The 22,568-nt window shown below is 45.3% G+C and overlaps 1 long non-coding RNA gene across 1 annotated transcript; it reads right to left on the minus strand.

The window, feature by feature from the left end:
* Positions 1-9,688: 9,688 nt before the first annotated feature.
* LOC143785997 (uncharacterized) lies at positions 9,689-22,558 on the minus strand. Its single transcript, XR_013218194.1, has 3 exons — positions 22,487-22,558; positions 13,982-14,152; positions 9,689-9,969 (listed from the first exon to the last, which is right to left on the minus strand). It is a non-coding gene; the product is annotated as an uncharacterized LOC143785997 (long non-coding RNA).
* Positions 22,559-22,568: the final 10 nt, after the last annotated feature.

Below are 22,568 nucleotides of genomic sequence, written 5' to 3' on the forward strand. Positions count from 1 at the left end.
AAGATCGGAGGCATGAACATCAGAGGCAGTGACCCAAGAATTATCCTCCTGACCGTATCCCTTCCATTTGACCAAATACTGGAGTTTCCGTCTGGAAACACGAGAGTCTAAGATCTTTTCCACAATGTACTCCAACTCACCCTCAACCAACACCGGAGCAGGAGGCTCAACGGAAGGCACAGCCGGTACCTCATACCTGCGCAACAATGACCGATGAAAAACATTATGAATCGAAAAGGATGCAGGGAGGTCCAAACGGAAGGACACAGGGTTAAGAATCTCCAATATCTTGTACGGGCCGATGAACCGAGGCTTAAACTTAGGAGAAGAAACCCTCATAGGGACAAAACGAGAAGACAACCACACCAAGTCCCCAACACAAAGCCGAGGACCAACACGACGACGGCGGTTGGCAAAAAGCTGAGTCTTCTCCTGGGACAACTTCAAATTGTCCACCACCTGCCCCCAAATCTGATGCAACCTCTCCACCACAGCATCCACTCCAGGACAATCCGAAGATTCCACTTGACCGGAGGAAAATCGAGGATGAAACCCCGAATTACAGAAAAACGGGGACACCAAGGTGGCAGAGCTGGCCCGATTATTGAGGGCGAACTCCGCCAAAGGCAAAAAAGCAACCCAATCATCCTGATCCGCAGACACAAAACACCTCAAATATGTCTCCAAGGTCTGATTAGTCCGCTCGGTCTGGCCATTAGTCTGAGGATGGAAAGCAGACGAAAAAGACAAATCTATGCCCATCCTAGCACAGAATGCCCGCCAAAATCTAGACACGAATTGGGTCCCTCTGTCAGAAACGATATTCTCCGGAATACCATGCAAACGAACAACATTTTGAAAAAACAGAGGAACCAACTCGGAAGAAGAAGGCAACTTAGGCAAGGGAACCAGATGGACCATCTTAGAGAAACGGTCACACACCACCCAGATGACAGACATCTTCTGAGAAACAGGCAGATCCGAAATAAAATCCATCGAGATGTGCGTCCAAGGCCTCTTCGGGATAGGCAAGGGTAACAACAATCCACTAGCCCGAGAACAACAAGGCTTGGCCCGAGCACAAACGTCACAAGACTGCACAAAGCCTCGCACATCTCGTGACAGGGAAGGCCACCAGAAGGACCTTGCCACCAAATCCCTGGTACCAAAGATTCCAGGATGACCTGCCAACGCAGAAGAATGAACCTCAGAGATGACTCTACTGGTCCAATCATCAGGAACAAACAGTCTACCAGGTGGGCAACGATCAGGTCTATCCGCCTGAAACTCCTGCAAGGCCCGCCGCAGGTCTGGAGAAACGGCAGACAATATCACTCCATCTTTAAGGATACCTGTGGGCTCAGAATTACCAGGGGAGTCAGGCTCAAAACTCCTAGAAAGGGCATCCGCCTTAACATTCTTAGAACCCGGTAGGTAAGACACCACAAAATTAAACCGAGAGAAAAACAACGACCAGCGCGCCTGTCTAGGATTCAGGCGCCTGGCAGACTCAAGGTAAATTAAATTTTTGTGGTCAGTCAATACCACCACCTGATGTCTGGCCCCCTCAAGCCAGTGACGCCACTCCTCAAAAGCCCACTTCATGGCCAAAAGCTCCCGATTCCCAATATCATAATTCCGCTCGGCGGGCGAAAATTTACGGGAAAAAAAGGCACAAGGTCTCATCACGGAGCAGTCGGAACTTCTCTGCGACAACACCGCCCCAGCTCCGATTTCAGAAGCGTCGACCTCAACCTGAAAAGGAAGAGCAACATCAGGCTGACGCAACACTGGGGCGGAAGAAAAGCGGCGCTTGAGCTCCCGAAAGGCCTCCACAGCATCAGGGGACCAATCAGCAACATCAGCACCCTTCTTAGTCAAATCAGTCAATGGTTTTACAACATCAGAAAAACCAGCAATAAATCGACGATAAAAGTTAGCAAAGCCCAAAAATTTCTGAAGACTCTTAAGAGAAGAGGGTTGCGTCCAATCACCAATAGCCTGAACCTTGACAGGATCCATCTCGATGGAAGAGGGGGAAAAAATGTATCCCAAGAAGGAAATCTTTTGAACCCCAAAAACACACTTAGAACCCTTCACACACAAGGAATTAGACCGCAAAACCTGAAAAACCCTCCTGACCTGCTGGACATGAGAGTCCCAGTCATCCGAAAAAATCAGAATATCATCCAGATACACAATCATAAATTTATCCAAATAATCGCGAAAAATGTCATGCATAAAGGACTGGAAGACTGAAGGGGCATTTGAAAGACCAAAAGGCATCACCAAATACTCAAAATGGCCCTCGGGCGTATTAAATGCGGTTTTCCACTCATCCCCCTGCTTGATTCGCACCAAATTATACGCCCCACGGAGATCAATCTTAGAGAACCACTTGGCCCCCTTTATACGAGCAAACAAATCAGTAAGCAGTGGCAACGGATATTGATATTTAACCGTGATTTTATTCAAAAGTCGATAATCAATACACGGCCTCAAAGAGCCGTCTTTCTTAGACACAAAGAAAAAACCGGCTCCTAAGGGAGATGACGAAGGACGAATATGTCCCTTTTCCAAGGACTCCTTTATATATTCTCGCATAGCCGCGTGTTCAGGCACAGACAGATTAAATAAACGACCCTTAGGGTATTTACTACCCGGGATCAAGTCTATGGCACAATCGCACTCCCGGTGCGGAGGTAGTGAACCAACCTTGGGTTCTTCAAAAACGTCACGAAAGTCAGACAAGAATTCAGGAATCTCAGAGGGAATAGATGATGAAACGGAAACCAAAGGTACGTCCCCATGAGTTCCTTTACATCCCCAGCTTAACACAGACATAGCTCTCCAGTCGAGGACTGGGTTATGAGATTGCAGCCATGGCAATCCCAGCACCAAAACATCATGTAGATTATACAGCACCAGAAAGCGAATAACCTCCTGGTGATCCGGATTAACACGCATAGTCACTTGTGTCCAGTATTGTGGTTTATTACTAGCCAATGGGGTGGAGTCAATCCCTTTCAGAGGTATCGGAGCCTCCAATGGCTCCAAATCATACCCACAGCGTTTGGCAAAGGACCAATCCATAAGACTCAAAGCAGCGCCAGAGTCGACATAGGCGTCCGCGGTAATAGATGACAAAGAACAAATCAGGGTCACAGATAGAATAAACTTAGACTGTAAAGTGCTAATTGAAACAGACTTGTCAGGCTTCTTAGTACGCTTAAAGCATGCTGATATAACATGAGTTGAATCACCACAATAGAAGCACAACCCATTTTTTCGTCTAAAATTCTGCCGCTCGCTTCTGGACAGAATTCTATCACATTGCATATTTTCTGGCGTTTTCTCAGTAGACACCGCCAAATGGTGCACAGGTTTGCGCTCCCGCAGACGCCTATCGATCTGAATAGCCATCGTCATGGACTCATTCAGACTCGCAGGCACAGGGAACCCCACCATAACATCCTTAATGGCATCAGAGAGACCTTCTCTGAAAATCGCCGCCAGGGCGCACTCATTCCACTGAGTAAGCACAGACCATTTGCGGAATTTTTGGCAGTATATTTCAGCTTCATCTTGCCCCTGAGACAAGGACATCAAGGCCTTTTCCGCCTGAAGCTCTAAATGAGGTTCCTCATAAAGCAACCCCAAGGCCAGAAAAAACGCATCCACATTGAGCAACGCAGGATCCCCTGGTGCCAATGCAAAAGCCCAGTCCTGAGGGTCGCCCCGGAGCAAGGAAATTACAATCCTGACCTGCTGTGCAGGGTCTCCGGCAGAGCGAGACTTCAGGGACAAAAACAATTTGCAATTATTTTTAAAATTTTGAAAGTGAGATCTATTCCCTGAGAAGAATTCAGGCAAAGGAATTCTAGGCTCAGACATAGGTGCATGAACAACAAAATCTTGCAAATTTTGTACCTTTGTGGCGAGATTATTCAAACCTGTAGCTACACTCTGAAGATCCATTTGAAACAGGTGAACACAGAGCCATTCAAGGATTAGAAGGAGAGAAAGAGAGGAAGGCTGCAGTATAGGCAGACTAGCAAGTGATTCAATTAAGAGCACACTCAGAACTAGAGGGAAAAAAAAAAAAAAAAAAAAAATTGTAGCAGACTTCTTTTTTCTCTCCTTTCTCAGCCAGTAATTTAACCCTTTTTTTTGGGCCGGTCAAACTATCATGATTCTCAATGGCGAGAGAACATAGCCCAGCATATATGAGAACTAGCTCTTGGAAGATGGAAACTATACTGACCATGAACTAAACCTGCCGCACAACTAGAAGTGGCCGGGTAGCATGCCTACGTTTTTTATCCCTAGATGCCCAGCGCCAGCCGGAGAACTACCTAATCCTAGCAGAGGAAAAGACAGTCCTGGCTCACCTCTAGAGAAATTTTCCCAAAAGGCAGACAGAGGCCCCCACATATATTGGCGGTGATTTTAGATGAAATGACAAACGTAGTATGAAAATAGGTTTAGCAAAATCGAGGTCCGCTTACTAGATAGCATGAAGACAGAAAGGGCACTTTCATGGTCAGCAGAAAACCCTATCAAAACACCATCCAGAAATTACTTTAAGACTCTAGCATTAACTCATAACACCAGAGTGGCAATTTCCGCTCACAAGAGCTTTCCAGACACAGTAACGAAACAGCAGCTGTGAACAGGAACAAAATGCAAAAACACACAAGGACAAAAGTCCAACTTAGCTAGGAGTTGTCTAGTAGCAGGAACATGCACAGAAGGCTTCTGATTACATTGTTGACCGGCATGAAACTGACAGAGGAGCAAGGTTATATAGCGACTCCCACATCCTGATAGGAGCAGGTGAAAAGAGGGGATGATGCACACAAGTACAATTCCACAAGTGGCCACCGGGGGAGCCCAGAATCCAATTTCACAACAGCGACCGCCCCGTACCGACGCAAGTGTGATAGAAGCCTAAGGCTACTTTCACACTAGCGTCGTACTCGGCCCATCGCAGTGTGCCGGGCCGACGTACCGACGCTAGCGTTGTAAGCGCCGCACAACGGGTGCAGCGGATGCTGTTTTTTCAACGCATCCGCTGCCCCATTGTGAGGGGAGGCGGGGGCGGAGTTCCGGACGCGCATGCGCGGTCGGAAATGGCGGACACGTCGCACAAAAAAGTTACATGTAGCTTTTTTTGTGCCGACGGTCCGCCAAAGCACGACGCATCCGTCGCACGACGGATGCGACATGTGGCAATCCGTCGCAATGCGTCGCTAATGCAAGCCAATGGAGAAAAAACGCATCCTGCAAGCACTTTTGCAGGATGCGTTTTTTCTCCGACGCATTGCGACGGAAGCCAAAAAACGCTAGTGTGAAAGTAGCCTAACCCTAACCCTAAATTTAGCCCCAACCCTAGCCCTAACCCTAACTCTAGCCCTAACCCTAGCCCTAACCCTAACTCTAACCCTAACCCTAACTCTAACTCTAACCCTAACTCTAACCCTAACCCTAACTCTAACCCTAACCCTAACCCTAACCCTAACTCTAACCCTAACCCTAACCCTAACCCTAATTTTAGCCCCAACTCGTCTTCTCCTGCCGGCCGGCAGATGGCAGCAGATGGCGGGCGCACTGCGCATGCGCCCGCCATAAGGAAAAAGCCGGCTGGCAGGAGAAGACAGAAGAGGACCCAGGGACACCGGGTGAGTATGTTAGGGTCCCCGAATCCCCCTATTTCTCTGTCCTCTGATGTGTGATCACATCAGAAAACAGAGAAATACAGATCGCTTTTTTTTTTTTTTTTTTGCGGTCGCCGGTAAACTGTTAATTACCGGCGATCGCAAAACAGGGGTCGGTGCAAACCGACCCCGATCATGTTCTTTGGGGTCTCGGCTACCCCCGGCAGCCGAGACCCCAAAGATCTTCCGGGTGCCGGGCGGCGGGCGTACTGCGCGTGCGCCCGCCATTTTTTCCCGGAAAAAAGATGGCGGCGCCCATGGGGACCCACGAGGAGCACCGGGGGAGGTAGGTAAGTATCAGGGGGCTATTGGGGGCCATCGGGGACCCTATTTCTCTGTCCTCCGATGTGCGATCACATCGGAGGACAGAGAAATTAAACGGCACATCGCGGTTTTTTGTTGTTGTTGCGACCGCCGGTAAACGGTTAATTACCGGCGATCGCAACTCGGGGGTCGGTAAAAAACCCCCGAATCATGTTCTCTGGGGTCTCGGCTACCCTCGGCAACCGAGACCCCAGAGAAAATCCGACTCTGGGGGGGCGCTATTCACTTTTTCCACAGCGCCGTTAATTAACGGCGCTGTGGTTTAAGTACCCTTAGCGGCCGCCGTTAAAAGGCGTATCGGCGGTCGTTAAGGGGTTAATATCTTACTCTTGTGGTGCAGAAGGTGGTTTCCTTCCGGGCCTCACCAGACCAACGGGCCGCGCTGCCGATCCAAGGAGCGGTTCCTGCCCCAGCAATGACAGGATCCCTCGCCGTGATGCCCTTCTCACTGATGGGCCGGCATGCCCCCAAGGTACGTGGTGGGTCCGGGTTCCCCGCTGCTCCACAGGGACAGGTTCCGTTGCCTTTTCAGCAGGAGGTTCATCTTCTGATGTTCCGGCAGCGGCCTGGAGTGCGACGCACCGCTGAACGCCCCGAGCTATCCAGCCAGCTTCACCTGTTTCCCTCCTCCACCTGGTGTAGGTCACAGCGTCACCTGGCTCCAGGTCGCGAGCGAACCTTCCTCCACAGGGCTCCACTTCCTACCGGTCCACACGGACCTGTAGCGGCTCCCCAATCTCCTGTATAACTCCCCTTCCGCGTCGGGAGTTAAAGGACACCACTACACCCCAGTGTGACGGCGGGGTTTCTTCTACGCTGGTCAAATCAATCTGGGCTGCAGGCTGGGGCCGGCTCCGCCACGCCGTCATCAAGCGCCGCAGGTGTTCGGCCTCCGGCAAGATCCTCATGCCCTGTGTCTGCAGCGTACCTTCAGCCGCGGCCGGGTTGGGAGGAGCAGGGGACACCGGAGACAGGCGGATCTCCGTGGGCTGGCCCAGCCGAGCGAGCACGCGGGCATCAGCCTCCAAGCGGCGTGCTATCTGTCGGGCCTCGGCTGCGGCCACACACTCCTCGGACATCTGCCAGTTAGGTCGACCCATCGGTGGTTCCGTGAGAGCCAGTCCCCGCAACGATGGCGTCTCCGAGGCTGTGTCCGGTGATGCGGCTCCATGCCGAGTCAGGTCATCCCCACGCGGTGCTCCCGGCGTCGCCATCTTTATCTCCTCCCCAGCGTCTTCTTCCCGCGGTCTCTTTCGTGGGCGGCCCCGTCTCCATGGTCTCCACCCTCCAAACAGGATCAGGAGGCGGACCTCGGCTGTTGACGGACACGTCCTCAGGACACAGAAATATTTAGACTGGGCGACCATTGTCCTTCGCGCTCTTCAACTTGTCTACGCCTACTCCACGCCCCTCTTCTCTTCCTGCGCTCTCCTCAGCGCTGTAATGGCGGCGGATTTTGGCGCGAACTTTTGGCGGCAAACGGCAATACACAATCCTCTCAATAAAGCACAGTTCCAAGGCACACATGACCTGATTCTTCAGGCTTAAGTAGATCCTGTTCGTGACGCCAAGTTGCAGCGCCCCCACCGCCGCAGGGCCGAGGGGTACCCGGTACCGGGCCTCTGAGTCTCTGCTCTGGGGTTGTCATGGTGGCTAGGCCCGGTCCGTGACCCTGCTGGTGGGAGGCGACGTACAGTTAATGATAGAAGTGGATGGTGGCAGTGCGGTGTTGCGGTGCAGTGCCGGTCGCAGTAAATAACAAGGACACAGGGGTGCAGTCTCTTTTACCTTTACTGAAGATCTCTGGGTTCTCAGTCCGGATTCCGGATCACCAGGCTGCGCAAGTCCGACCGGTCCAATGGCACCTCCAGAGTTCTCTTCGCAGGTGGAAATCTGTGCCTACCTGCTAGCGCTATGTGTTGCGGTCCTTCCCTGCTGTGCTTACGGAAAGTCCCTACAACTGTTGTGTCTGTTTCTTAAGTTCCCTCACAACTCGATTAGATGATGTTCTGCTAATCCTCCGTCCCTCCCTGATGTTACGGTTAGGACGGCACCCGTTTGACGGGTAGGCTCGGAGCTCTTCCGGGACCCTAGAGTCGCCCCTCTCCACAAGTTGCCCCCCAAGACTGCATAGGTGATTTAGGTGAGACAGCCCGCCTGAGACTGACTGTCCTGCCGTAGGTTTGAAGTATTGCCTGAAGCTGTATATAGAAATACTTCCTCGGCGTTCCGGCCGCCGGCTGTGCGCCTCAGTAGGATGTTGCCTCGGTCTTACAGCACGACTCCTACTGGTATTCTCCTTCTTGCTTTGATCTCGTTTCTCACTCAGCACAATATATCTCGCTTCTGATCCTTCCTTAGGGCACCGCCGCTATGCTGAGCAGGCACGGTCCCTTGACATTCCTTCAAGTTGCCAGGCCTCTGTCAGGATCCCACCCCTGACAGGGACCCTACCGAATCTTCCCCCACAACACCCTCTGCCACAAGGTGTTGTCTGGTTCCAACCCAGTCAGCTTTCTTTCTAACTTCCTGCCTGACCCCCAGTTTTACCAGTATGTGAGGAGTGGCCTAATGAATAGAACCCTTAGCTCCCCCTGGAGGCCCGGCTGTGAAATGTATTGGTGTCTGTGATACCTGATCAGATGAACTCCTTCAGTGCCATCAGACATACCATGGCTCCCCTTAGTGGCGGAGCCACAGTACTGCAACGACCAGGACTCTGGGGAGCTGCATGGACAGGGGCCAAGTCCTGCTGGAGAATGAAATTTCCATCTCCAAAAAGCTTGTCAGCAGAGGGAAGCATGAAGTGCCCTAAAATGTCCTGGTAGACTTTGGTCTTGATAAAACACAGTGGACCTACCCCAGCAGATGACATGGCTCCCCAAACCATCACTGATTGTGGAAACTTCACATTAGACCTCAAGCAGTTGGATTGTGGCCTCTCCACTCTTCCTCCAGACTCTGGGGCCTTGATTTCCAAATGAAATACAAAATTTACTTTCGTATGAATTCAACACCTTGGACCACTGAACAACAGTCCAGTTCTTTTTCTCCTTGGCCCAGGTAAGACACTTCTACCGTTGTCTATTGGTCATCAGTGGCCTGACACAAGGAATGTGACACTTGTAGCCCATGTCCTGGAGACGTCTGTGTGTGGTGGCTCTTGAAGCAATGACTCCAGCAGCAGTCCACTCCTTGTGAATCTCTCCAAAATTTTTGAATGGCCTTATCTTAACAATTCAAGGCTGTGGTTATCCCGGTTGCTTGTGCACCTTTTTCTACCACACTTTTTCCTTCCACTCAATTTTCCATTAATATGCTTGGATACAGCACTCTGAACAGCCAGCTTCTTCAGCAATGACCTTCTGTGGCTTACCCTCCTTATGGGGTGTGTCAATGACTGCCTTCTGGACATCTAACAAACAGAAAAACACACCCAGCTAATGAAGTACAGCATGATCAATCTAATATAAAAGATAATATAAATATAGGGATGTAATCCATAGCCGGAGTATCGAACCAAATAAGGACCCACTGAAGTCAATAAGAGAATCACCACAGGACAGCTCAGTGGAAAAAGTCCAGACTAATACATAAATATAATTGCAAGAATAAATTTATTGATACAAAAGGTCAATTGGCAGAAACATGGCTAAAAAGTGACAAACCGTGCCGCATATACAAAGGCGGTAAGAGGCAGCATGATATCCCCAAAAATATACAAAAAGTAAAGGCATATACATCCCCAATTGTTAACAACACCAGTTAATACATAGACATCGTAATGGTAGCAACATACCTATTGGTGTGTGACAGAGGTTCATGCAATCTCCCACCCTCCCCGACGCGCGTTTCAGAAGTTATCTTCCTTCCTCAGGGGGCGTGGACATCTGTCAAGTCAGCAGTCTTCTCCATGATTGTGGAGCTACTGAAACAGAATAAGGGACCTTTTTAAATGCTTAGGAAGCCTTTGCATTGTTTTTTTGTTAATGATTCTAATTTACTGACATAATGACTTTTGGACTTTCATTGGCTGTGAGCCATAATCATTAACGGTAACAGAAATAAACACTTGAAATAGATCACTCTGTCTCTTGAGGCGTGGTCCTCAAGAAATCACTGGAAGGGAACAGTTAAGGAACACGTCCACTTGGTCAAAAGACTAGATTTCTTTGCAGGGGAGAAAGACCACATCTCAGAATTGGAGAGACCCAGGAGCAAACAGAAAAATAATGTTGTATTCATTAAAGCAGCAGCATTTAGAAATGTTAATTATATGCAAATTTTTAAAAATGGAAACATAATGTAAAAAATTCAGTATGGAATATGAGTGCCTCATACAGAAATCCCTGCACTTACAGCCTTAGCTACTATCAATGAAGTTTTTAATGGTTGATTGAGGAATGCTCTGCAGAATGCACTGAATGGACAAATAATAAAGTTCCACTGCTGGCAGCTCCCTTTGCAATTGCCGACTAATGATGTTCCCAAGTGTGCACCATGTAGACAAGTTCAGAGACACTGCAGGCCATGGTAGCATCTTTAGGCCACACATGCTGATCACAGCAGTACAAACGACATGCAGTCATGTATTATTGTGTTGAAAAACGTTTCTTGGGATCCTTTGGAGAAATGGCTGTACCACTGGTTCCTTGACCAACTCAATGTGATGCTGAGCTGTTCGTTTACTTAGAATGGAGAATAGAATAGTCTGGGTACTGTACATTTTGCCACCCCACACCATAATCCTGGTAGTAGAATCATGTGATGTTTTCTCGTGAAGGCCACTTCATGGCGTTGCCCACAAGGTTGCCAATCCAATCTCCAGCTATTATTGCTTCCAAGACAAAAGTGTGACTCATCCCTGAGAAGAACAGACCTCCATTACAGCCTCCAGTCTCCATCTAAAGACGAGGTGGACAATGACATGAAAAGGTCTCCATGAGGGAATGTCAAGCTTGTCCTACTTTCGAGATTATGGTGTTGGGTGCCATAATGTATGGTAGCTGGATTTCTCTACTCTTCATTCCAGGTATGCATGCTGCATGAGGCATCAGACCAAACTCATGCACTCATTGGTGGCTGCAGGAGATCATTGTTCATGACTGCATGCTCCAGTTGCAGTGTGGGATGCCTGCCTGCCTACGCATAAAGCAGTCTCACCTGTGATCAGATCTTGATGTGGATTTGTTGCAGACTTTGCTGACGATTTCGCTATATATGCAGATTTTGTCCCCATTCCTTCTCCAGGTCCAATATTTCAGCTACGGAGCTCCAAATTTTCCAACTTCATTCATATATTAGGTCATTGAGAGCTGTAAACATCTGTATACAGTGAGCTGCCGCTAGTGGTAACTGCAGGGAATAGTCCTTAGTGTGTGATGGGGAGCAGGAGAATAAGTACCGTATGTATTCCACTTTTACCAAAGGTCCCATAGCAGTTGCATGCCCTGCCCCTGTGTGGCATATGCCAGCACGTGGGACTAAAGCGTGGACATTTCAGAGCTTTTACATCTAATGCACCATAATAATAGTATTATTTGGACGTTGGAACAGAAAGGGACCCTCGGTATTCTAATGCTCCTCAAAGGACCACCCAAAGCCTAAAATACAATTCTCCTATTCGACTGTATATAAAAACCATAAGATGGTGAAAATCTACTTTTGACCAAGAAACAGCTTCACAATTGCACAATTGTATGTAACCCCTTCTCATGTATAGCACCATGGAAGCAATGGTGCTATATAAATAAATAATAATAATAATGAAATTACTGTGCAGGACCAGAGCTGTGATTATTTACCTTTATAAAATGAATGACCTATCATTAGGAGATGGGGTCCGACTCTTCGCACCTTAGCCCATCAACAACTGTGTGAAGAAGACACGGCGCTCCTACGAGCCCTGAAATGTCTTCGTTTTACAATGGCTTGCAGGATGGCCTTTACTGACCTGTGCAGTACGTATAGCAGCGGTGGCACAAGGTATTCAATTAATGGGACAAAGTAGCAATATCTTGCACCATCACTTTTCCCAAATGTCTCTCTGCAGTCTTCATCTCACACTGTACCTACCAGCTGCTTTTTATCCTGCCCGGAGAAGATCCCGTGGCATAATGCATATATGCACAGCCAGTAAATGGCTACTGAGATCACTGAAGCTTCTATGGTGGAATAAAAAGCAGCCAGGGGATCTCTTTTATCCAATTAGGGCTGATTAGCATGAAGAACTCTGAATGGAGAGCCCTGCAAAAGCACAGACCGCAAGACCTCATATGATCTGCTGGGTCAGAGCTGCTGTGCGAAGGACTGATCCAAAGCTCTGAGGACTTGCAGAGCTTTACTCGTGCTGAAGCCTAGGACCCGAGATTGCTTCTACTTCTGCCCAATACTTATGTCATGGCATCGATCAGGCATTTGCGGGCAGGTGAGTGGGTATGCCCCAGAACAACCCGCACTCCTGACTATAATGCCCCTGCTTGGGGCCAAATGTCACCACTGCTCCCTATGCCTCTGAATCTTGAGGAATGGGAAGAAGTACAGTAAATAATTAAAAATCCAACAAACACATGGGAGTACAAGTCTTTATTAAATAATCACAACACAGATAAAAACATAACAAAGGAGAGTATCAGACATAGGCAAAGCACATACAGGGCCTGTAAACACAAATATCAATCGTCACTTGAGCAATAATAGTAATCTTTATAGTCATATGCAGAAAGGAATTGCATATACACCTCAACAATGTAGGGTGGAACAGAAACAGTCCTGCCAAGCAAAAATACCTAAATGCACCAAATAATATACCACAACGAGGCAAAGAAGATCCAAACTTATAAGGATAAGTATCCCAGAAGCAGAAGTCTGCTAAAAGTAGATGACATGTAGGCTATAAAATAACATAGGAAATAATGACAGACAAATCACATAGAATGCTCTATAAGAATAAGATCCAAAAAATGGAAATAGGGAACCTTCCTGGACATATGAACCAAGAAGATCATGATGAAATTTCCATAATAAGCCATATGTGAAAATGAGCATAAACCTTTGTGGCAGCCAAAGTAGCACCCCGGCGCGCGTTCTGCATACAGCTTCCTCCGAAGCTCTTTTGTGCTACTGGGGGGAGGCTCCTGCTGCAGCCAGTTGTCTTACAGCCCCACACAGGATATTGAGATGGATTAGGGAGACAGCTGAGCTCTTCAGACACACAAGTAAGCAGTAAAGCCGATCTGTAACCAGGTTTTGGCTTTGTAATCTGAGAGCAGCATGATGTAGCGGCAGAGAGCCTGATTCCATCCATGTATCACTTACTGATCTGCATGCTGTCATTTTGATAAAATTACTGTTTTCTCTGCTGCTGATCTAGCAGCTCTGTATTAATTCTCCCACTCTACTGATTGGTAGCTGTCTGCGTACACTGTGGATAGGCAGAAAGCTGTCAATCAGTGGTGGAGTGGGGCTACACAGAGTAATAGGACTACATGGCACGAGACAACTAGTCATCTAGTGATAATGTCTTGCTGATAAAATACTGATTTTATAGAAACAACAACTCACAGTCTAGTAATTAGTACATAGCTTGAATCAGGGTCACTGCCCCTACATCATGCTGCTCTCAGATTACACAGCAAAAACCTACTGACAGATTCCTTTTAAGTGAAATATGAAGCAAAATATGATCAAACAAAAAATGATTAAAGCAGAGATTTTTTTCTGCATTTTGTTATTTTAGTTTAACTCCTAAAAGTCATCCAATGCATCTTATTTTAAAGGGACGAAGTAGCCCCATTGCCAAAAACACTAGGGGTTATTAGAAGATCTGACAATGGGCAAATACCTCCTTGATCAAAAGCTATGTGACCATATAGGGCAAAACATACTAGATCTAGGTTGAGATCACAAAAGAAACAACCTCACATTTTCAGTTTTCATACCTTTGCTGTCCTTGTCTGGTGGGAAATGACTTTTTGTAGGAGGTGAAGGAGTCTCCTGTATAAATAGCTCTGTGTTATTTAATAGTTTATGAGCTTTTCATAGAACTTCTTGAGACTTTGTGAGATCCTGTCCGTGTGGCACCGGCACAGGAGAGCGAGCAGCATTCCGATCTAGAGGTAAAGCACAAAAGATCATTATTTTTTATTAACAATGTATCTTTCTGGACTAATTCTCATCTGAAATGGTCACTGTTTCAACAAACTTTGCATAAATAGCACAAGCGAAAATAAGAAACGTACCTTGCCCTAGCTCCTGAATCTGCCCTCAGTCTGTACCTTTCTCCCACCCAGGGAAGAGGGGAGTAGTAGTGTATCATAATACACTGAGCAGAATAACAAGGTAATACGAACAGGGATAAAGGAAAATACCAATCATACAAATATACTCACACAAACAACAGAGATAAACACCGGTGAGTGGTGGATGGGGTATTATCGCACACTCAAAACCTAGCAAAGGCAGTATCTTTATTTTCTTGTGTATTGGGGACTTCATAGCAGTTAGTTACCACTCAGTAGCTCAGACACAACTAAAGTTTGAAAAGGATCTTGTGGAGGGGGAAATATGTGGAAACTGCATGCTACAAGTAAAATAATGGACATAACTAATGTTATTTCTCATGTACTCATAATACAGCTTATTCTGCAATATCACTTGAAATGACAGGTACACATTAATAAAAAAATAAAGGCAGTAGCAGCATTAATTTATCTTTATCTTCTGAAATACATGCATAGGCTATGGGTTATTTATGGGATGATCAGAGAGCAACTGGAGAGCCACTGGTTTCTAGATCTTTGAGATATTCAGACATTTCAAATGTCAGATGAAATATGACAATATTCACATGATATTTAATTACCTCTGAAGAAGAGACGGAGGAATGTATCTATGATTTATGATGCACAATGGATCAACTTACAGGTTTTTTATCCTTCTGTAAATATATAAAGTCCTCACCCGCTATCATGACTTGATGAAAAAAATATTACCATGATAGACCTCGAAGGTAAATATATCTATACGGAACCTGACACGCGGTTTACACAGTTCTGAGTGCAGCCTCGTACAGGGCAGGAACAGCGGAAAAGATTCATATATTGGTGTATAGAAGAAAATTCAGTATGAATTTTGAGCGGTTTAATTTTTATGAAGACTGATACAGAGTGTAAAGTTTTTTATGGGGAGTTGATCTGTGGATTGTTTCTCGTACTAAGGGGGCAAGTATATACAAAGGGGGGAAGTGGTTTGGGGTCTCTAATTTGCACATAGTCCGATCTCGGGTTTTTCATTTTTAAAGAAGAGCCGTATAGATAAATGGCGACTTGTCTGGCTTCTGTATACAGAAAGGTTGGTTGATCTGGGGTCTGCCATTTCAAGGGAGTCTCATCTGAAGTTTACATTATCAAGGGGGTACTGTTCTCGTATGACGTCTGTAATTTTTTAAAGGATTCCTGTATATACAAGGGAGGATGGGTTTAGAGTCTTCAATTTTAAGCAAGTTCTGATCTGAGGTCTGTCATTTTAAGGGGTATAATCTGAAGTTTGACCTTTTTAAGTGTGGTCTTCATATAAAAGATTCAAGAGGAGACTTGTCTGGGGTCTGTAATGTTTTAGGGGTCTGATATGGGGTCTGTAATTTTTAAGAGAATGGTCTGTAGTCAGTGGACATGGCCTTATTTTTTTTTTTTATTTACAACTTATCACTTCCTTGAGGGTGTAGGCATTTCACACTCTTTGGCAGCCGTTAGCGCTCACACAAGCAATGCGGTTTGGTCCAAACGTGAAGTTTCACTAACTTCGTAAAAACTTTTCAGCTACTGGCTATAACTGCCAACACTACAGGTCTTTTCTGCCTCCCACACCCACAGACAACATCTGAGACAGCCTAACTGCTGTCTTGATTTGAGACATGGGAGCAGCCAGTCCCACCCTACTCTTCTATCTGCTCCTAAAGCCCAGACCAGAATTGGGGCCCAATAGAAAACCCTCTCAGCAGTAATGGTGCTGGATCCTTCTTTTCCAGTCTTCATATCACCAAAGTTACCACCTGACACATATATCGACTACAGGACCTGTTCAGCTACATCCTTACAGGGGTAATTGGCTGAAAATTCTTGTCACTGGGGTACTTGGCTTGAAAAGCTTGAGAAAAACTGATGTAGATGACTTCTAGCGGTCTTCTTGTTGGCATGAAACCTCAGCCTGAATAGACCCTCTAGAGTAGACGATAAGCTAATCAGTTGGTTTTATAACCATACAACAAACAAGCAAAACACTAGGTTGTTGACAGATTGTATTATCTCCATGAGCCCTAAAATTATCATGGTCGAGGCACATCTCCCCACGTAAATGGGATGTACTGTGAATAATATGTAAATTGTATGAGGACTGATTGTATTAATGATCATTTGGTCCCCATACAGTTTGGATTGGGTGATGCAAAAAGTCCAATCAATTTATTATACTGTTGAATAGCAGATCATTTCCTGCAAATCTTGGAAAATAGCTAATCATCTGAGAAATTACAGTATTACTTAATACATTTTCCATTCTGGGCTCTAGGAAAGCTGGATAACAACCCCTGTATATCTGTCAGAATGGCCATATTACACGTCACAAAACTTTTCCAGTAACAGATAAAAAATCTGTGAGGAAATTATGAATGAAAAGGAACTTGCTAGACAAAGACATTAGATAAAGGTCAGTATATCTACCATCTGATGTCTCTGGCGAGTTATTAGAGAAGTTGTCTGTATACGTCATGTAGGATATCATTTATATGTATGTGCAGGGTTTACCTTCACATATAATTTGATAACACTTCATTTGATTTTCCCATCCTGCCCTGATCTGTAATAGTACATGGCGGTGGGAGGTTACTTATAATAAACTGCCATAATATTAAGGCCCAGTAATGGTGCCGACACAGGAACTGTACTTAGTAGTGGATGTCAGATGTATGATACAGCTAACACTCCACTATAATGGCCAAGATGAGTGATAACTCCAATCCTGGACTTTTAACCCTAAAGTTGGCCATACACATTAGACGTATGCCAATTTTGACGGGTTGACCCGATGGTCTAATGTGTAGAGGGGTGTTGGCTGACTGGTGGTTGAGAGAAATGTCAACACTGATTTCGGAATGCCGATCGCATTTTGCTACCCTAGATAAACCGCCGGCCGACATGTCAGTTTGTCATGGAGAAGACAGGAGCTATCGACCAAACGAGCGCTCCTGTGTATGGGAGAGTTGGATGAGATGGCGGTCGCTTCACCAATCTATCGGACGTCAGCCCTCTAGTCACCGTGGCACCAAAATGTTTTTTTCAAAGGGGTGTAGATGGGAGGTAATGACTGCCAGGACCTAACAATGACCTCCAAGTTTGCCATTTATAAGATTGTTAAGCACCGATACACATTAGACTAATGTTGTCCAAATCCACCGATATCGGCAGGTTGGCCAACAATCTAATATATGTCGGGGGGCGCTGACATATGATGTTGGGTTAGAGGAGGATTTGGCATGTCTGATTTAAGGCTGTGGATCCTTTTGTTATCTAGAGATAAGATTCCGCCAAAGATGTCTGGAAGTGTCCCTCTCATAGAAAACATGGGAGCATTCGGTACCAGAGATGGATCCTGTGTATGGAAGAGTCAGATGAGATAGCTTCTGAATGATCAGCCAAACCATTGTTCCTCCATCAGTCCATCAGCCATCTAAGGTGCATGGGGGGACTTTACACATGAAGATCTTGACCACTACTGGAGAACCCATTATTAATTGGTCCAAGGAGAGTAAAAAAATCTAAAAAAAAAATGATCAGATGGAATATGAAGGTTGTAGCCTCTGAATAGCTGCAGTACACACGTGATAACCCAAGCAGATGCTGATCTCAGCAAATTGGTGGAAGGTGCAGGGCTGAGCACAAAGGAACGTCATGGATCAGGGAGTCAAGCATTGACTCTTCTTTATTTTTTCACCTCTGTGGGCTCATAAATACAAGGTTGCCTACAATGTACTACAGAGACATAGAGATAATGAAATGAAGGGAATGACATTTCAGCCACAAACAGGTGTAAAAAAAACAACACATTTTTTTTCCTTTTTTAAAATGTCTTATTGTTGGACAAATAAAAAAAAAAATCCAAGCTTTAAAGTTACATTTTGTTTTGCCTGCACAGTGAATAATGACAAAATAAAGTCAGATATACAGTTTTCTAATCATCTCACCTTATAAAATAAATAAATAAAATAAATAAATAAAAGGCCATCAAAAGTAAATTAGTAAGTAAAATATAAAAAAATGTAAATTTGCCATTTCTGTAATTATAGAATACAGATAATGTCATTTATAGTGCACAGTAAAATGTTAATACTAAGGAAATATCACAATGGACCAGATTTTGCTGCAGAGGGGTGAAAGCTGCAGTGAAAATCCACAGTATAAATTGACATGCTGTGGATGAAAATTCTGCAGGCTGCTCAATGTCTGTAAAACCTCATCCATAGTGCTGCTACTGTAATACGTAGCTGATTGAGTATCAGACTCGTATGGCCTTATGTCTAAGCATAAAATTCATTCTGCAACAAACAATCTACCATACTACTCTGCTAACACAAAACATTTTTTTGAAAGTTCCTGAAACATTTAAATGACAACCAAAATAGCCACTTTAAGAGCTCATACTCACTTGCACGGAACTTGGATGAGTCTCGCACGGCAATACCCGGCACAGCACCTGGCACAGAGGAGAGGAGCGTGCGGCTGCATGTATTCCTATGCGGCCGCACGCTCCGATCTGAGTGCCGGCAGCAGCGCCGGGTATTAACATGCGAGACTCATCTGAGTTTCACGCAAGTGAGTATGAGCCCTTAGGGTAAACATGGTGCGAATTTGGTGTGGATTTTATCTTCAGATTTCTGTGCGGAAAATTTGCAGTGTAATACAGTATCAGTTAAGTAGATGACATTAAGAATCTTAATTACTTGTTGCAGAAATTATTTCCCTGTAGATTGACCTCCGATATGGATATTTAAATTGGAAGCATGTCAAGTAACTCTGTGGATTTTTATGACGGGTACATTTTTTTCAATGCACAGGGTGAAATTAGTGACAAAATCTACACAAAGGACTGTGTGAAATATGTTGCAGAAACGCTATGGATAACGCGCTTCAAATCGGCTACGTGTACAGGTATCCTCATAGATTCACTGAGATTGTCACAACCATAAAACTGAACTTAAAGGGAATCTGTCACCCCCCTGGACGTATATGACCTATTAATATGGGCATACAGGTAATAGAAATGTTACACTAGTCCTACCTGTATGCCCATATTAATGGTCTTGTTGTGGAGAAATGTTATATTCGGACTTTATGCTAATGATTACTTCCAGTATTCGGGGTGTGCGGTGCCTGGAAGAAATCTCTGCCGCCTGTCCTCATTGTATTACTACTCCCATACCATCATCGTCAGTTTGATTGCCTCGCCGAGTAACAGATTCCCTTTAAAGTCAAGAGAGTACTACTAGCAAGCTTTCATTTGGGAATTTCAGATTTTTTTTTTACAGCAAGAAATATCTTGTTATGCAATACAATTATTGCCATAAAATAATATCAGAACCCCGGAGGAAGCGTAAAAAAAACAATATCTAAGTCAATAGGAAACTTCAGAATTCATTGGGATCTGTTGAAAACGGCTTCTGGCATAGATGTCAATATGGATTACGCATTTTCCTACTCACTCAGCTTTCCTACTGTCCTGAAAAGCACAGTTATCTTTTTTTGTGCAGCATCCTTAGGACAGGTGCAGATAACTGTATGTTTTCTCATCCCAGAAAATCAGGTTGATTATGTAAATGACACTGTGATCAAAGCCTGATCCGATTCACTCGGATGAGCAAAAGATGGAGAAAGAAAAATTCTCCATCTTTTCCATTCTGTCCGTCCATGGAATTCGGACTGCACTCAGATGTCATTTAAGTGCAGTCCGATGGTTTCTATGCATGGTCAAGTCTCATCAGAAAACCGGATCAAACTCGAGCACAGAGCGATTTTTTCCTTATACAGACTCTGTCATGGGCACGGTTCCATAAACTAACATTGGTCCGAGTGAGATCTGAGGTTTTGTTGGATCCAACTTGGACAGCAATATGAAATACTGCCTTATGAAGTACAATAACAAAAATATTATATTGTGGTACTGTGTTAGCTGGAAACTCTATGTAAATGCTTTTATGCCAAAAGTATTATTAGGGGTGATATACCATTATTGGTTAGCCAATAAAAGTAACTAACTCCTAGGATACTTTTGTCTTATTTTGTCAGAAAAGTATTTACAACGCAGTATTCTTGAAATACTGTAACTATGATCCTTGGAAAGCTGGGTGTCTGTACAATGGCCGCCATACTGGTTGCCAGAGCTGTAGCTATAGTGGGTGCAGAGTTTGCAGTTGCACCCAGTCCCTGCCGCATAAGAATACACTAATATTAAAAATCGCACGTCAGGCAGGAAATTGTGAAGAATTTACTTACATCTGTTCTAGTTGCCATCCAGCTTTCCCAAGTCCAGTAAGGCTACATTCCCACAATGAGCTTTTTGTGAGTTTTTGAAGCTGCAGAATTTCTGCACTTATTAGGCTACTTTCACATTAGCGTCGTGCACTGCACGTCGCAATGCGACGTTGCGGCGCACCAACGCATACTGTGGAAGCGCCGCACAACGGGGGCAGCGGATGCTGTTTTTCAACGCATCCGCTGCCCCATTGTGAGGTGCGGGGAGACGGGGGCAGAATGCTGGACACGACGCACCAAAAAACGTTACATGCAACGTTTTTTGGTGGCGACGCAACACGACGCAACCATTGCACGACGGTTGCGACGTGTGGCAATGCGTCGCACTGCGTCACTAATAAAAGTCTATGGAGAAAAAACGCATCCTGCAAGCACTTTTGCAGGATGCGTTTTTTCTACGAAACGACGCATAGCGACGTGCAGTGCACGACGCTAGTGTGAAAGTACCCTTATTTAAATCAGGTTACTTGCGTTTTTTTTAATATGCGTTTTTATCATGTGTTTCTCCATCGCGCTTTTCGTCTCTTTTTGGCGTGTCACACTTTAATTGAAGCTGTTTTTTATTTTATACTTCCTGGTATTTGGCGTTGAGAAAACGTTATTGATATACTTAGGTGCGGATTACATGTGTCTTTGATGCGTTTGTGCCGCGGAAGTGGTCAAAAACGTATGTGCGTTTTTTACTTGTGAATTTTTTACATCAAGTCTATGGGGAAAATCTGCACACAAAAAACTCAAGAAAAATAGACATGCTGAGGAATTGAAACAAGCAGCGCAGGTCAGATTACACAGAGTACAAAAAAAAAAACAAGAAAAAAAAAACAAGCACAGTGGGCAGGAGATTTCTATAAATCCCATCCACTTTGCTGGAACTGTATAAGGGTATGTGCACACGTTGCAGATTTCCTGCGGATCTGCTTTTCTTTATGCGCAGATCCGCAAGTGATTAACGCTATGTGCACACGTGCGGATTTGGTTGCGGATCTGCAGCTGTTCTCCATACGTTTTACAGTGGCATGTAAAGCTATAGAAAACCAAATCTGCTGTGCACATGCTGCGGAAAAGTCTGCGCAGATTTGCTGCGGTTTAGTTTCTGCAGCATGTCAATTTTTTGTGTAGCTTCCGAAGCGTTTTACACCTGTTCCTTAATAGGAAACCGCAAGTGTAAAAATGCAGGTGAAATCCGCAGAAAAACCGCAGTAAATCTGTGGTAAATCCACAGGTAAAACGCAGGGCGTTTAACCTGTGGATTTTTCTGATTCTGCGTGGAAAAATCCGCACACGAATCCGCAATGTGTGCACATACCCTTACAGTACAATGTAAATCAATGGGGCAAAAAATGCTGTGCTAATGGTGCGGATAAATCCGCACGGAAAACGCAGATTTAAAAAAAAAGGACCATGTCAATTCTTTTTGCGGATCTGCAGCGTTTCTGCACCCATTCCATAATAGAAATCCACAGGGGTAAAAAAGGGAAGAAATCTGCACAGAATCCGCTGCAAATCCGCAAAAAAAAAAGAGCACAAAATCTGCAAAAAAAGGCACAGATTCTGACCTACGTTTTCTGCCAATGAATGCAGAATCTGCACAGAAAATTCCACAGTCTAATCCGCAACTTGTGCATATAGCCAAACCCAGCAAAAATACGCAGGGTCAAAAAACGCACCAAAAGCTCATTGTGGGAACTTGTCGAAACAATGCACAACTCTTCGACTTCTGTTGACTTCACTAATTTGATGAGAAGTGCTCCCCCATTACCATGAGCCTTTCATCGCATTACACCCATGTCAGTATTGTCATGAGGGTCCTGTGAATGTGGCTGAACCTGTCCCCAGCCATATCCCCCTCCCTCCACTACTCACCTGCCCTCCTCCTCCAGCCCTGCCTGCCTCATTCATGGAGCCAATTCCCTTCCCCTGTGCCTGGTCCCTCCTTCTTCTCCTC

The sequence above is a fragment of the Ranitomeya variabilis genome, chromosome 7, assembly GCF_051348905.1.
Source record: "Ranitomeya variabilis isolate aRanVar5 chromosome 7, aRanVar5.hap1, whole genome shotgun sequence".
NCBI classification, from domain to species: Eukaryota; Metazoa; Chordata; class Amphibia; order Anura; family Dendrobatidae; genus Ranitomeya; species Ranitomeya variabilis.